We start from the raw sequence: 12263 nt of genomic DNA on the forward strand, positions 1-12263 counted from the left end.
TGTTCTGCTCATAACACAATGACTCAGATCCTTTGAAATACCTCTCACACTAACTCCGAAACTAATTTCAATCAAAGATAAGCATTAAATGCAGTTTAAAAACTGGTAGTAAAATATATTTTCATTGAGGCGCACAATCCTTGTGCAGATGCTTGTTTGGAGGTTTTTTAAGGAGAAGTTATCCTCCTCCATACTGTGCCTGTAACTATGGCGCTAAATTGATGCTATACATAACACAGTGCTGTGTCAAGATTCCTGGAAATAACTCAACATTGAAACTCTTATTGAACACACACTAATCTCAGCCACCTTCATGAAATTCCAGGGAGACATTGAAACTTCAAAGTAAATTCAAACTCTCTCTTTTTGATACCCTCTGGTTTCCTGAAAGTTCTTTTCAACAAATGTAGGTAGAGAGAGAAAAAAACTATCTCAGAAGCATGAAGTGTAATTTAATCCATTATACAGTACTGCTGGTCGAAGGAAGGATGTCCACACTGGAGGAAAAAATCTATATGCCATGCTCTACAGTACAGGCATGAGCACAGCCAAGTAGCAGCGTTTATAAGGAAATCAACTATTTAACACACTTCTGTTGTCCTTCAAGAAATCATTTTGCAAAAGCTGCATTTTCCTCCACTTTAACAGTGCACAGTACTGCCAAATTGATAGACATGAAGGAGAAAGAAGGTGAGAAAAGTACTCCAGGAAAAAGAAGAAACAGAAAGAGAGAAAGGCCAAACAAAACAACATTGATCTATATAGAGGCTTAAAAAAGAGGCATGCTGCAGTCTCAAACTTAAGATTATGTATAGGTGATGTGCTATGAAAGGATTCTTGCTGTCAAAATTGAGACATTCATTGTGTATGCTTCAGATGAAAAAAATGAAACAAAATCATAGGTCGTACCACTGTGAGTGAACTGCCAATAACCACAGTTGTTAGCAGCAACAGTGCGTCCCATGAGGGCAGCTGCCATTTGATTTCTCTGCTCCATGCTCTCCAATTAGCCCCCTTTCAGCCTGTTGCCTTGGGGAACAAGAAAGAGCTCCACCCCCCCGCCCTGCACCCCCCTTTCACTCCAGACCACTGTCTTGTATTAACACTAACCAACTCATTTAGCACCCTGCTGCTAATTACCAGGCAACACCTGACGGAGAGACCCATTCCTGCACACATTGTTGGCACAAAGTGGGATATATGCAACCGCCAGAAGCTTCCAGTGTGAGATGAGTGCACGGTGCCTTTCTCTGCGTTCCTTTTGTGTCAGATTCACTCCCACCTTTCAGCCTTGCACTCAACTCGCACCGTTCAACCGAAGATACAAAAACGCATTTTCTTTAGTCCTTGCTTGTTACATTTGTTTACTTATAGGTGAGTGAGAGACAGAACTGAGATATATATTCAGGCATACAGATAATGGAGAAAGGAGGAGAAAAATCTAACTGACAGCGCTATAAATAAATGAAAAAATGTTTTTGACAACTAGAGGTCATTTGACAGGATAGTGGTCTTTAGACAGTTAAAAAGCATGAAATAAATGGATTCCTTTCAGTTGAGGTGTTTGCCACTCTGTTACATGAATTAATGTGTATCAGAGTGTGACAAACTGCAGTCAGCTGGGCAGAAATATCATTAGGCTGTACATTCGGTTGTGAAACCGATGAGGCTGGTGAAAGGCAAAGGCAGCCCAACATAGGAAGCATCCATTGTGACATTATTTCACAATAGTAATGGAAAAGATCCATGAACTATATTTCGAAAAATGTTTGAGATAAAGAAAATACTGGCTGTTGAGAGGCTAGTCTAAAAAAAACTGGTCCTGTGCTGACTGCAGCCATCCATAACTTCAATAAAGATCTGGCCGAAATGGTCCAGGAGCAAAAACAGGCCACTCCCTGGATTCACTACAAAGACTGATGAATGGCTCAATGGTCATTGCTCATAGTGTGATGTGACAGGTTTATCACACCGAGAACAAAGTGCAGGGGAGAGCGGGCGTGCTTCAAGAGTTTTCAAAACTATGCGAGACAAACCAGGCGGAGATGCTGCCTCGGTCTACGACCACCCCTCTCACATGTGGCCCCTGCCGCCAACAGCTCACCACCGATCCACATACATCACAGATCTGTGGTCTGATCTCCAACAGCTGTCAAGAGAGGCCTTACGATTGATGAAGCCTGGGGTTCGCCTACCATCCAACCCCCAAGTCTTGGACAGATCTCTGTGGGCTCAGGGGGCTATGAGGCAGTAAATCAATAATGGGGAGGGGAGTATCAAGACTGACCTGGGAGCGAACAACAAATTACTTTGCCATTCAGTATCAGGCAATCGGTATCTGAGGAAAGACCCACAAAGCCAGCTCTGTCACTGATGGTATTCAACATAGTAAATGACTCTCTTACACTTGAAAAAAAATATTAGCTACAGAAGAAGCACCTGGAATGAGCTAATCTAGAACACTTGAGGAACGCGCCAATGAACATGAATAAGGCAGCATGAAGAAGGCAGCAATCTGTGACCAACACAAATATGAGAAGGTTGATGTACTGTAGTATACAATGCTTTCTTCCACTTATTCTCAGCTCGAGAACAATAGAAGCAATCAGGTTGCATCTGTGAAGTCCTACAGACTTTTGTGCCTGCCATGTAGTTACCTGCCCACAAGATGTCGCCATTCTGCCTTTGTGTGTTTTGTTTACTTGCTCCCCTTTCTTTGGTTAATGGAAACCCTTCTGTGATTGGAGGATTGGATAATTGGGGTTGATGTACCAGCCTATTTAAGATCCTGGGTTTTCTTAGTCTTTGCTGAGTTTTCCTGAGAGACACAGTGTGAGTACCCGTTCTTTGTCTGTGCTACTAATTCTTGAGCTCTTGTTTTTGATTTTGACTTCTGCCTGCATTTTTTGAGAATTTGAAAAGCCTATTTTTTTGTGCTGAAATACCTTTTGTTGGAACTTTGATTTTTGACTGAAGACTTTTTGTTGTCATTGGACTGCTGGCTGTGAACTTTTGTTTTCGGGACGCTGGGAGCTTCCACTGAACTGAACTGAACGGAAGAACTGCATTTGTTGTATCCTGTGTTTGTTTGAAAGTAAAGACTTATCACAACTCATTGCTTCTCTGCATGTCTGTCCAAGATCCACCACCCCACAAAGTTCGTGACAGAAAAACTCAGCCAAGAATGGACGGAGCGGAGAAAGTACCACTCCCGGAACCGGATTCTATGGACGTATCGGAGCCAGTGATCGCCTCTGCCCCAGCACAGAACTTTGAAATCACCCTCCAGCACCTGGTGACAGCTGTCAACAGCCAAGAAGACACCATGCGCCGCCATGAAGAAGCCCTATCCCAGTGGGGGGCACAAATGCAAAGACATGCCGGTATGCTGAATGAAATCCACCAGGCCCTTCAACTGGCTCGGCCAACACCACCAGCCGCATCCTCCACCGAGCAACCAGCTTCCCACCCCACACCCAGCCGTGAACCCCGCCTGCCAACTCCAGAGAGGTTCAATGGAGATCCCAAGGGATGCAAAGGTTTCCTGACCCAGTGTCGCTTGTCCTTTGACCTCCAGCCTGCCGCCTATCCAACTGATCATTCCCGAGTGGCCTACATCATAACTCTTTTGACCGGAAGAGCCCTGTCCTGGGCCACCGCACTCTATGAGAACAACAGTCCTGTTTGCAGCTCTTTCACGGCTTTCTCCAAGGAGATGATGAAAGTCTTCGCACCTGACGTCAGCGGTCGCACAGCAGCCAACAAGCTCCTGCAACTTCGCCAGGGTCGCCAGTCAGCAACTGACTATGCCATCCAGTTCCGCACCCTAGCAGCTGAAAGTGGTTGGGGAGAGCAGGCCTTGCTCACAACATTTTACCATGGACTATCAGACCGTATTAAGGACGAGCTAGCCTCATGGGAAGAGGCTGAGAACCTTGAAGTGTTGATTGCCCGGGTTATTCGTCTGGACCACCGACTCCAGGAGCGTACCAAGGCCTCAAGAAGATTCCCCTCCTATGCGGTCCCAATCAATGACACCCCTGTTCCACAGTCCTCTGATGGTGGGCCAGAGCCCATGCAGCTGGGTGGCACTCGGCTGTCCCAAACTGAACGTGACCGGCGTATGAGGGAACGCTGTTGCATTTACTGTGGAAACCCGGGACACTTTCGGAATGCCTGCCCTGAACTAATGGGAAAAGCCAAGCCCCGTCCAGCACCAGGGGATCTGTGACGGGGGTGAACTCCTCTCCTGAGCTTTCAGCCTCTGGGTTTTTAACTCCTCTCACCATATCCTGGGGTCACCAGACACATTCTCTACAGGCACTCATTGACTCTGGCTCAGCTGGCAACTTTATGGATCTCTCCCTCGCACAACACCTGGAGATTCCGACATCTGCGCTCGATCCTCCTCTTTCTGTTACCGCTCTGGATGGACGGCCTTTAGGAGCAGGCCTGGTTGAATTGACCACCTCTACCATTCATCTGCAGATCGGTGACCACGAGGAGAATATTTCATTCCACTTGATCCAGTCTCCTGAGTTTCCGGTAGTCCTGGGATTCCCCTGGCTTACTCGCCACGACCCACGTCTCGATTGGAGTTCCTGCACTATCCGCGGATGGGGATCTACGTGCCACACCACCTGCCTTGTCTCAAGCTCCTGTGCATCATCTGTTCGTTCTCCCGAGTCAACCCGAGCTCCTCCCGAGTCAACCCAGACGGCTCCTGAGTCAACCCGAGCACCGCCCGAACTGTCCAGAGTACCCCCAGAGTACCATCATCTGAAGGAGGTATTCAGCAAAAAGAAAGCAGCGACTCTACCGCCTCACAGGTCTTATGACTGCACCATTGATCTGCTGCCAGGCACCTGTCCTCCAAGGGGGCGCATCTTTTCCCTCTCTGCGCCAGAACGCATTGCCATGGAGGAGTACATCAAAGAGGCGCTGTCCACAGGCTTTATCCGACCCTCTTCTTCACCGGCTGGGGCAGGTTTCTTCTTCGTGGGCAAGAAGGATGGAGGTCTGAGGCCATGTATTGACTACAGGGGCCTCAACAAGATCACTGTGCGAAATCGTTACCCTCTCCCCCTCATGTCTTCAGCCTACGAACTTTTGCAGGATGCAACAATATTCACCAAACTGGATCTCCGTAATGCATACCATCTTGTCCGTGTCCGTGAAGGAGACGAATGGAAAACTGCTTTCAACACCCCTAATGGCCACTACGAGTATCAGGTCATGCCGTTTGGTCTCACAAATGCCCCAGCTGTATTCCAAGCTCTCATCAATGATGTCCTTCGTGACATGCTGGACAAATTCGTCTTCGTTTATTTAGACGACATTTTGATCTTTTCCAAGAGCCTTCCGGAGCACATCCAACATGTCCAATCAGTTCTCAATCAACTCCTCAACAATCATCTTTTCGCTAAGGCCGAGAAGTGTGAGTTCCACGTCCCTAAGGTCTCCTTCCTTGGCTACATCATTTCCGAGGGCAGAATCATGATGGATCCTAAGAAGGTGGAAGCTGTCAGGGATTGGTCAGTACCCAGTTCCATCAAAGAGACACAGAGATTCCTGGGGTTTGCCAATTTCTATAGGAGATTCATACGCAATTTCAGTTCAATCGCTGCCCCCATCTCTGCAGCCACTCGAAAGGACAATTCCCCCTTCTCATGGTGCCCTGAAGCCAACAAGGCTTTTGAAGACCTCAAGCAGCGCTTCACTTCAGCCCCTATCCTCTGTCAGCCAGATCCCACTCGAGCCTTCATTGTTGAAGTCGATGCCTCTAATGTTGGAGTTGGAGCGGTCCTGTCCCAGAGGTCCCCTGATGGCAAAGTGCACCCTTGTGCATTCTTCTCGAGGAAGTTGTCTTCATCTGAAGAGAATTATGACATCGGCAACCGGGAACTCCTTGCTGTTAAACTGGCTTTGGAGGAGTGGCGGCACTGGCTCGAGGGGGCTCATCACCCTTTTGTTGTCTGGACCGACCATAAGAACTTGGAATATATCCAACAGGCTAAACGGTTAAAACCCCGGCAGGCACGATGGGCCCTCTTTTTCAACCGCTTCAGTTTCACAATCTCCTACCGGCCAGGTTCCAAGAACATCAAACCTGATGCACTGTCTCGCCTATTCCAGCCAGCCAACCAAGACAGCCCCCCGGAGACAATCATTCCAAGATCCCAACTTGTTGCACCTGTCCGCTGGGAAATTACCTCTGTTGTCCAGCAAGCCTTAAACAACGATCCTGGCCCTCACACTCCCCCTGCAGGCCTCCTGTTTGTTCCTCTCGCTGCACGTGGGCAAGTCCTTCAATGGGGCCATGCCTCCCGTCTCACCGCCCATCCTGGATCCGCTAGGACACTTGAGTTCATTCAACGTCGCTTCTGGTGGCCGAATATGAAAAAAGACGTACAGACCTATGTGGCCAGCTGCCCAAACTGTGTCCAGGGAAAGGATCCACGTCAGAGACCCCAGGGTCTTCTTCACCCACTGTGCATTCCTCGTAGACCTTGGTCACACATCTCTCTAGACTTCATCACTGGCCTACCAGCCTCAGAAGGTAACACCACTATTTTGGTCATAATTGATAGATTTTCTAAAGCATGTCGTTTCTTGCCCTTGCCAAAATTGCCTTCGGCCAGTGAAACTGCTAGACTTGTGTGTGACCATGTTTTTCGAGTTTTTGGTCTCCCCCAGGATGTTGTCTCTGATCGCGGACCCCAGTTTACCTCCTGCTTCTGGCGAGCCTTCTGCAAACTCCTGGGTGCTACTGTGAGCCTGTCCTCTGGCTTCCACCCCCAATCTAATGGGCAGACCGAAAGGCTGAACCAGGACCTGGAAGCAACCCTGAGATGTGTAGTATCTGCCAATCCATCCTCCTGGTGTTCCCAGCTTCCTTGGGCGGAATATGCTCACAACACCTTGAAGTGCTCTGCCATTGGTATGTCACCTTTTGAATGTCAATTCGGCTACCAACCGTCTTTGTTTCCCGAGCAGGAGGTGGATGCAGGGGTGCCGTCAGCCCAGCAGTTTGTGCGACGATGCCGGCGCACCTGGAGAATGGCCAGACGGGCTCTACTGAAAGCTTCCCAGCAATACCAGCAGCAGTCCAATCGGCACCGGAGGTTGGTCACCTTCAGGCCTGGCCAAAGGGTCTGGCTCTCCACTCGAGACCTTCCGCTGAGGGTGGAGAATCGCAAACTTGCACCCCGCTTCATCGGCCCTTTCAAGGTGGTTCGCCGGGTCAATCCCGTGGCCTACACCCTCCTCCTTCCCCGCTCCATGAAGGTCCACCCGACCTTCCACGTCTCCCGTCTCCGTCCGGTGGTCACTTCGCCGCTGCTTCCTGCCCCCAGGCCGCCGCCTCCTCCCCGGCTCGTCGACGGCCAGACCACCTACACTGTCAACCGGCTCCTTGATTCCCGCCGTGTCAGGGGGGGTCTTCAATACCTCATAGACTGGGAGGGGTACGGTCCGGAGGAGCGGTCCTGGGTGCCGTCCAGGGACGTACTTGACCGCGCTTTGGTGAGGGACTTTCATTGTCTGCACCCCGACCGCCCTGGGATCGTCAGGAGACGATCTTAGGCGGGGGGGTACTGTGAAGTCCTACAGACTTTTGTGCCTGCCATGTAGTTACCTGCCCACAAGATGTCGCCATTCTGCCTTTGTGTGTTTTGTTTACTTGCTCCCCTTTCTTTGGTTAATGGAAACCCTTCTGTGATTGGAGGATTGGATAATTGGGGTTGATGTACCAGCCTATTTAAGATCCTGGGTTTTCTTAGTCTTTGCTGAGTTTTCCTGAGAGACACAGTGTGAGTACCCGTTCTTTGTCTGTGCTACTAATTCTTGAGCTCTTGTTTTTGATTTTGACTTCTGCCTGCATTTTTTGAGAATTTGAAAAGCCTATTTTTTTGTGCTGAAATACCTTTTGTTGGAACTTTGATTTTTGACTGAAGACTTTTTGTTGTCATTGGACTGCTGGCTGTGAACTTTTGTTTTCGGGACGCTGGGAGCTTCCACTGAACTGAACTGAACGGAAGAACTGCATTTGTTGTATCCTGTGTTTGTTTGAAAGTAAAGACTTATCACAACTCATTGCTTCTCTGCATGTCTGTCCAAGATCCACCACCCCACAAAGTTCGTGACAGCATCCTTGTGTCCCTCAGCTAGGACTCCACTTTACTTCTGTTGTGACTGTGTGGGGTTCCACCACCACTCATGACTTTCAACACTGAGGGCTCTAATTTAATTGACTTTAAAGTAGTGCTGTGTATAGATCATTAAATGGAAGAATACTGTAGCCAGTTTTAAATCTTGGGATCTAACTTGTATGACACCAAATGTGCAATGCAATGCGTTAATACACACACACACACAAACTCTTGCTAAATTAATGAACCGGGCAAAACATTTCGCTGATGCAATACCAATCAAACCTACTCCACACACAAGTACCAGTGGGCCAACGCACACACGAGGACATTATTAGTATATGAATTTGGTTTATGAGACATCGTTTCCATGAAACTTCTTGACAACAAACTCACATTTAAAGTTAACCTATGTCATGTTTCTTCTGGATGTTTAAATAAAACGCTAGAAACTACTCAACTGATTTCTGCTTCATTGCGCTCTGCGACATGTTGATAAATGAGCAAATATTGGTATAACCGTCTGCACACACTGCATGGTCTCCACAGCATGGTAGCCGTACACAGTGCTCCCTGCAGATTCAAATGAGTGCCCTAAGAGTAGGACCAACAAAAGCACCGTCCTGCACCCAGTGTTGAAGCTTCTCACTCCACCCGTCTCTCTCTGTGTCTTTATCTCACTTCTTTTCAATTAAATCATGTTAAGGGGGTGTCCTAGGCAGTAAATAATATATTATATGGAATGCTCAATCCAATCGCCATGGAAACTGGTCCAGCCATGCCGTAATTGGCTGTGATCCTCCTTCTCCTGGACTTGTTGACATCGAGCCTTATCAGGCATTCCGGTCAGTGACTGGGAAAAGTAGCTTTTCTTATGCCTCCTCCTGACCACCTCCCTAAGCCCGCTATTGAGCTCAAGTGAGCAGGCAGTGGCCAATGTTGCCACACAATGTGTTGCATTCTGGGAGCCACCCTTTTCTTTCAGTGCGTGGACCATAATTTACGGGTAAGAAGCCCTTCCATAATACAAATTTTGTTTTCTATCAACACCCTTGAAATTGGATGTGGCACCAAGCCCCAGCTGAATGCATTTGGACAAAAATTGGGGGATGGGAAGAACAAGTGGAGGAGAACAAGTGGAGAGAGAGAGAAAGGGATGCACTACAATGGCACATCAAAGGAGGAGGACTGGGCAGACAAAACTGGGTCAAAATGCCATCGCACTCGGACTATATGGCTAGCAAGCTAGCTCGTAAGGTGGCCCACCACCACGCAAGTTCCTATTCAGCTCCTCCTGCCAAGGTTTCGGTTTGGGGCCGGCTGCCCTGCCAAGGATAGACTTATCCTCAGTGACCCATGGCCTCCCAAAACATCCCTCACAGGAGTGCCTCATCACCACCGGCTGGAGTACCAGCGTGTACCAGTATTTTGGGTCTGGGAGACAGACCTCCATCTCCCTCGCAAGCCAGACGGGAGTGGCGAGAGGCGATCCAGAGGGGAGGGGAAGTGGCGGTGGCGGTGGCGACTGTGGGCAACAGAGGCATTGGGCGACGCTTGTCATCCTCCATTAACGGCCCTTTGATTGGCCTTTGTGGTCGTGGAAACGGCAAACAGCTGCATGCAAATTCACCGTGGTCCCCCCTGGGCCAGCCCTTATTGTTCTGGGCTTGGGAATGACAAGGACGCTTTCTCAGGGGGAGGGGTGGGGTGGAGGTGTGAGGGGGTGGGGGGAGAGAAGGAGGGTGTAGCCTTTAGCGGTGTAAGAATGGCCCCATGGTGGACACAGCGGGAGACTCCTGGAGAGTGCTTGTCTTTTTTTGTCATTTCATTCGCAATATTACGAGCCACGACATCTTGGGAAGAAAGAGGAATCTCCAAGTCAAGCGTTGCCCCCATTGTGCTTCTGCTTCTGTAATCCTATATCCGGACATGGGGGAAAGCATACAGTATGGATCCAAAAGATGAAGTCAAGATTTTCAAGGGGATTTAGAAAAAAGGGGGGAAATCAAAAGCATATTTGAATACTTCTCATGTCAGAACAAAGCACAACAAGGCTTTCTTTTTTTCATTCCTTTATCTAGACTCTCTATACACTTCTCCTTATCTTTTCCTACCCACATAAATGCATTCTCATCCTTCTTAACTGCTTTAACAATTTATAAAATAATAAGAACAGATTTATCCTCCCACTAACAGAGATCAGATCAGTCTTTCGGAAGACAAAGGAATTCACTCTTTTCAAGTATCAACTAAGACAAAGCAGAAAAGCAAACGCCCCCTTAAGTCACTACAGTAAGGCACCTGCTGAGTACCAACTGCTGTAGCTCACACAACACTACTGATTACCATGCTCAATAATTCCACCACGTGTTCGACTGTCAGTAGCGTGCTAGTATAGATATTACGAGCCGCACTAGTCCTTTTCACTGCTTTGGAGGTAGCATTCATAGTCAAAGAAATAGCCTAGCGCTGTACCAGCCATCAATGCATGATAGCAAGAGCAAACGTAATAGATTGTGAATTCCTAAGCATAGAATGCCTCTGTGAAACATACAAGGCCATGCTTCTCTACCTCATGTAACATTCATGCCAGTTCACCCTGCCTCCTGGTAAATAGCTAGCACAACTCCAGGAAGGCAAGACATGGTCAAACCTGAAGGCGAAAACAGACCTTCCCGAGTAGGTGCTATAGGGAACACTAGATTCCCTTGCTTGCAATCTGCAATAACAGAGAAGTGTATGTCCATCTGTGGCAAGGACTCATTTTGCCCGAGCCCATGTGCTTTCAGATGCACTTAAGCGGTGATACAGAGGCTCGGCATTAGGTTCTTGAGGTGCTATTTGTATTCATGACAAAGCCGTTCTCTACGGCTCATCTGAGGAGTGCTTTTCTTCTGTACCAGCAACAGTGTAAGAGCCAGAGGAGCAAATCATGCACAGCATGCAGATTCTTTTTTTCTGTTCATACTTTTTCTTTCTTTCTTTCTTTCTTTCTTTCTTTCTATATCACATTCATTCTGTTGCTTTATTTCTTTCTGTTTTTCCTCTCCAACTTTATTGTTAATGTGCAAGTGTTATTACTGAAACTGCATTCAAAGAACACTATGGTGGCTCTCCCTGCGTGGAAGCTGTAGGATGTCTGGCCGTGTTTAGACACATGAAATCTAACTCTGATCCCCGGCCAAACTCTAATACAAAGACGTAGTCGGACATGCCGACACAAACAGAAACTCGTGTTAAAAGTTCTGGGAGCGGTCTAATGCTTTTCTCTGTCTTGCCTGTGACACATTCCTGGCTGACAACTATGATGAAATACACCTCTCCCCAGAGGGCAAGATGTATAACAGGATTATATCTGAAAGCATCATCTCTGCACAGGTGCAACATACACACAGTTGTAGTGTAATAACAGCTGAGTCCCCACCTCCTAAGAGGACCGTGAGCTACATGAAATCAGCAGCATGGGACACAAGGGCCTCCGAAAATCAATATGGAATGGAAGCCCTTGTGGCAATCTGACGTGCCTGTTTAATCTGGTGCTTAATTCTCCATTAATGGAGCCCGTGACCCTTGACCTTATTCTCCCCTGCCAGCGGAAGCCATTTTAGGGAGGGAGGTATGATTCATAATGAGGCATATGCTCATAATCCTCAAAGGATTACTAAAGTAATCCATACTAAGACTTCTGAAAAATCCCTTTAGAATTCAATCATTAACAATGCACTCATATCTATGAAAAAGAAAAAAAAGAAGAACGGTTAGGATCAGATGCTGAGGTACATTAGACATGTCACCTGCACCCATATTTACATTGCCAGGAGTCAAAAATGGATGTCATGATGTGCAATGTGCTATAAGCAAAAACATTTTAGTTTGAGAAAGTTGGAGTAAAATGATATACACAGAGAGAGAGAGACAGAGAGAGAGAGAGAGGGAGGGAGGCAAACAAACAAAGAGAGTGTCAAAACAGCCATTAGTTCACTGTTGTGAAAGGACCACTGACTTGACTGTCCTAAATTCTAAGATATTAGTTTTTTTTACTCATGGCTGCACCCTGTCATTGAAAGACAGAAAAATGGTCTTGCCTTGCTGGCAAGTTTTATGACTGCATTT

The 12263-nt window shown here is 47.5% G+C and overlaps 1 protein-coding gene across 10 annotated transcripts in view; it reads right to left on the reverse strand.

The window, feature by feature from the left end:
- The window catches only part of LOC121711523 (adhesion G protein-coupled receptor L2-like), an 85723-nt gene that overhangs the window by 50401 nt on the left and 23059 nt on the right, over positions 1–12263 (reverse strand). The window lies entirely within an intron of this gene.

Source organism: Alosa sapidissima, chromosome 1, assembly GCF_018492685.1.
Source record: "Alosa sapidissima isolate fAloSap1 chromosome 1, fAloSap1.pri, whole genome shotgun sequence".
Lineage (NCBI taxonomy): Eukaryota > Metazoa > Chordata > Actinopteri > Clupeiformes > Clupeidae > Alosa > Alosa sapidissima.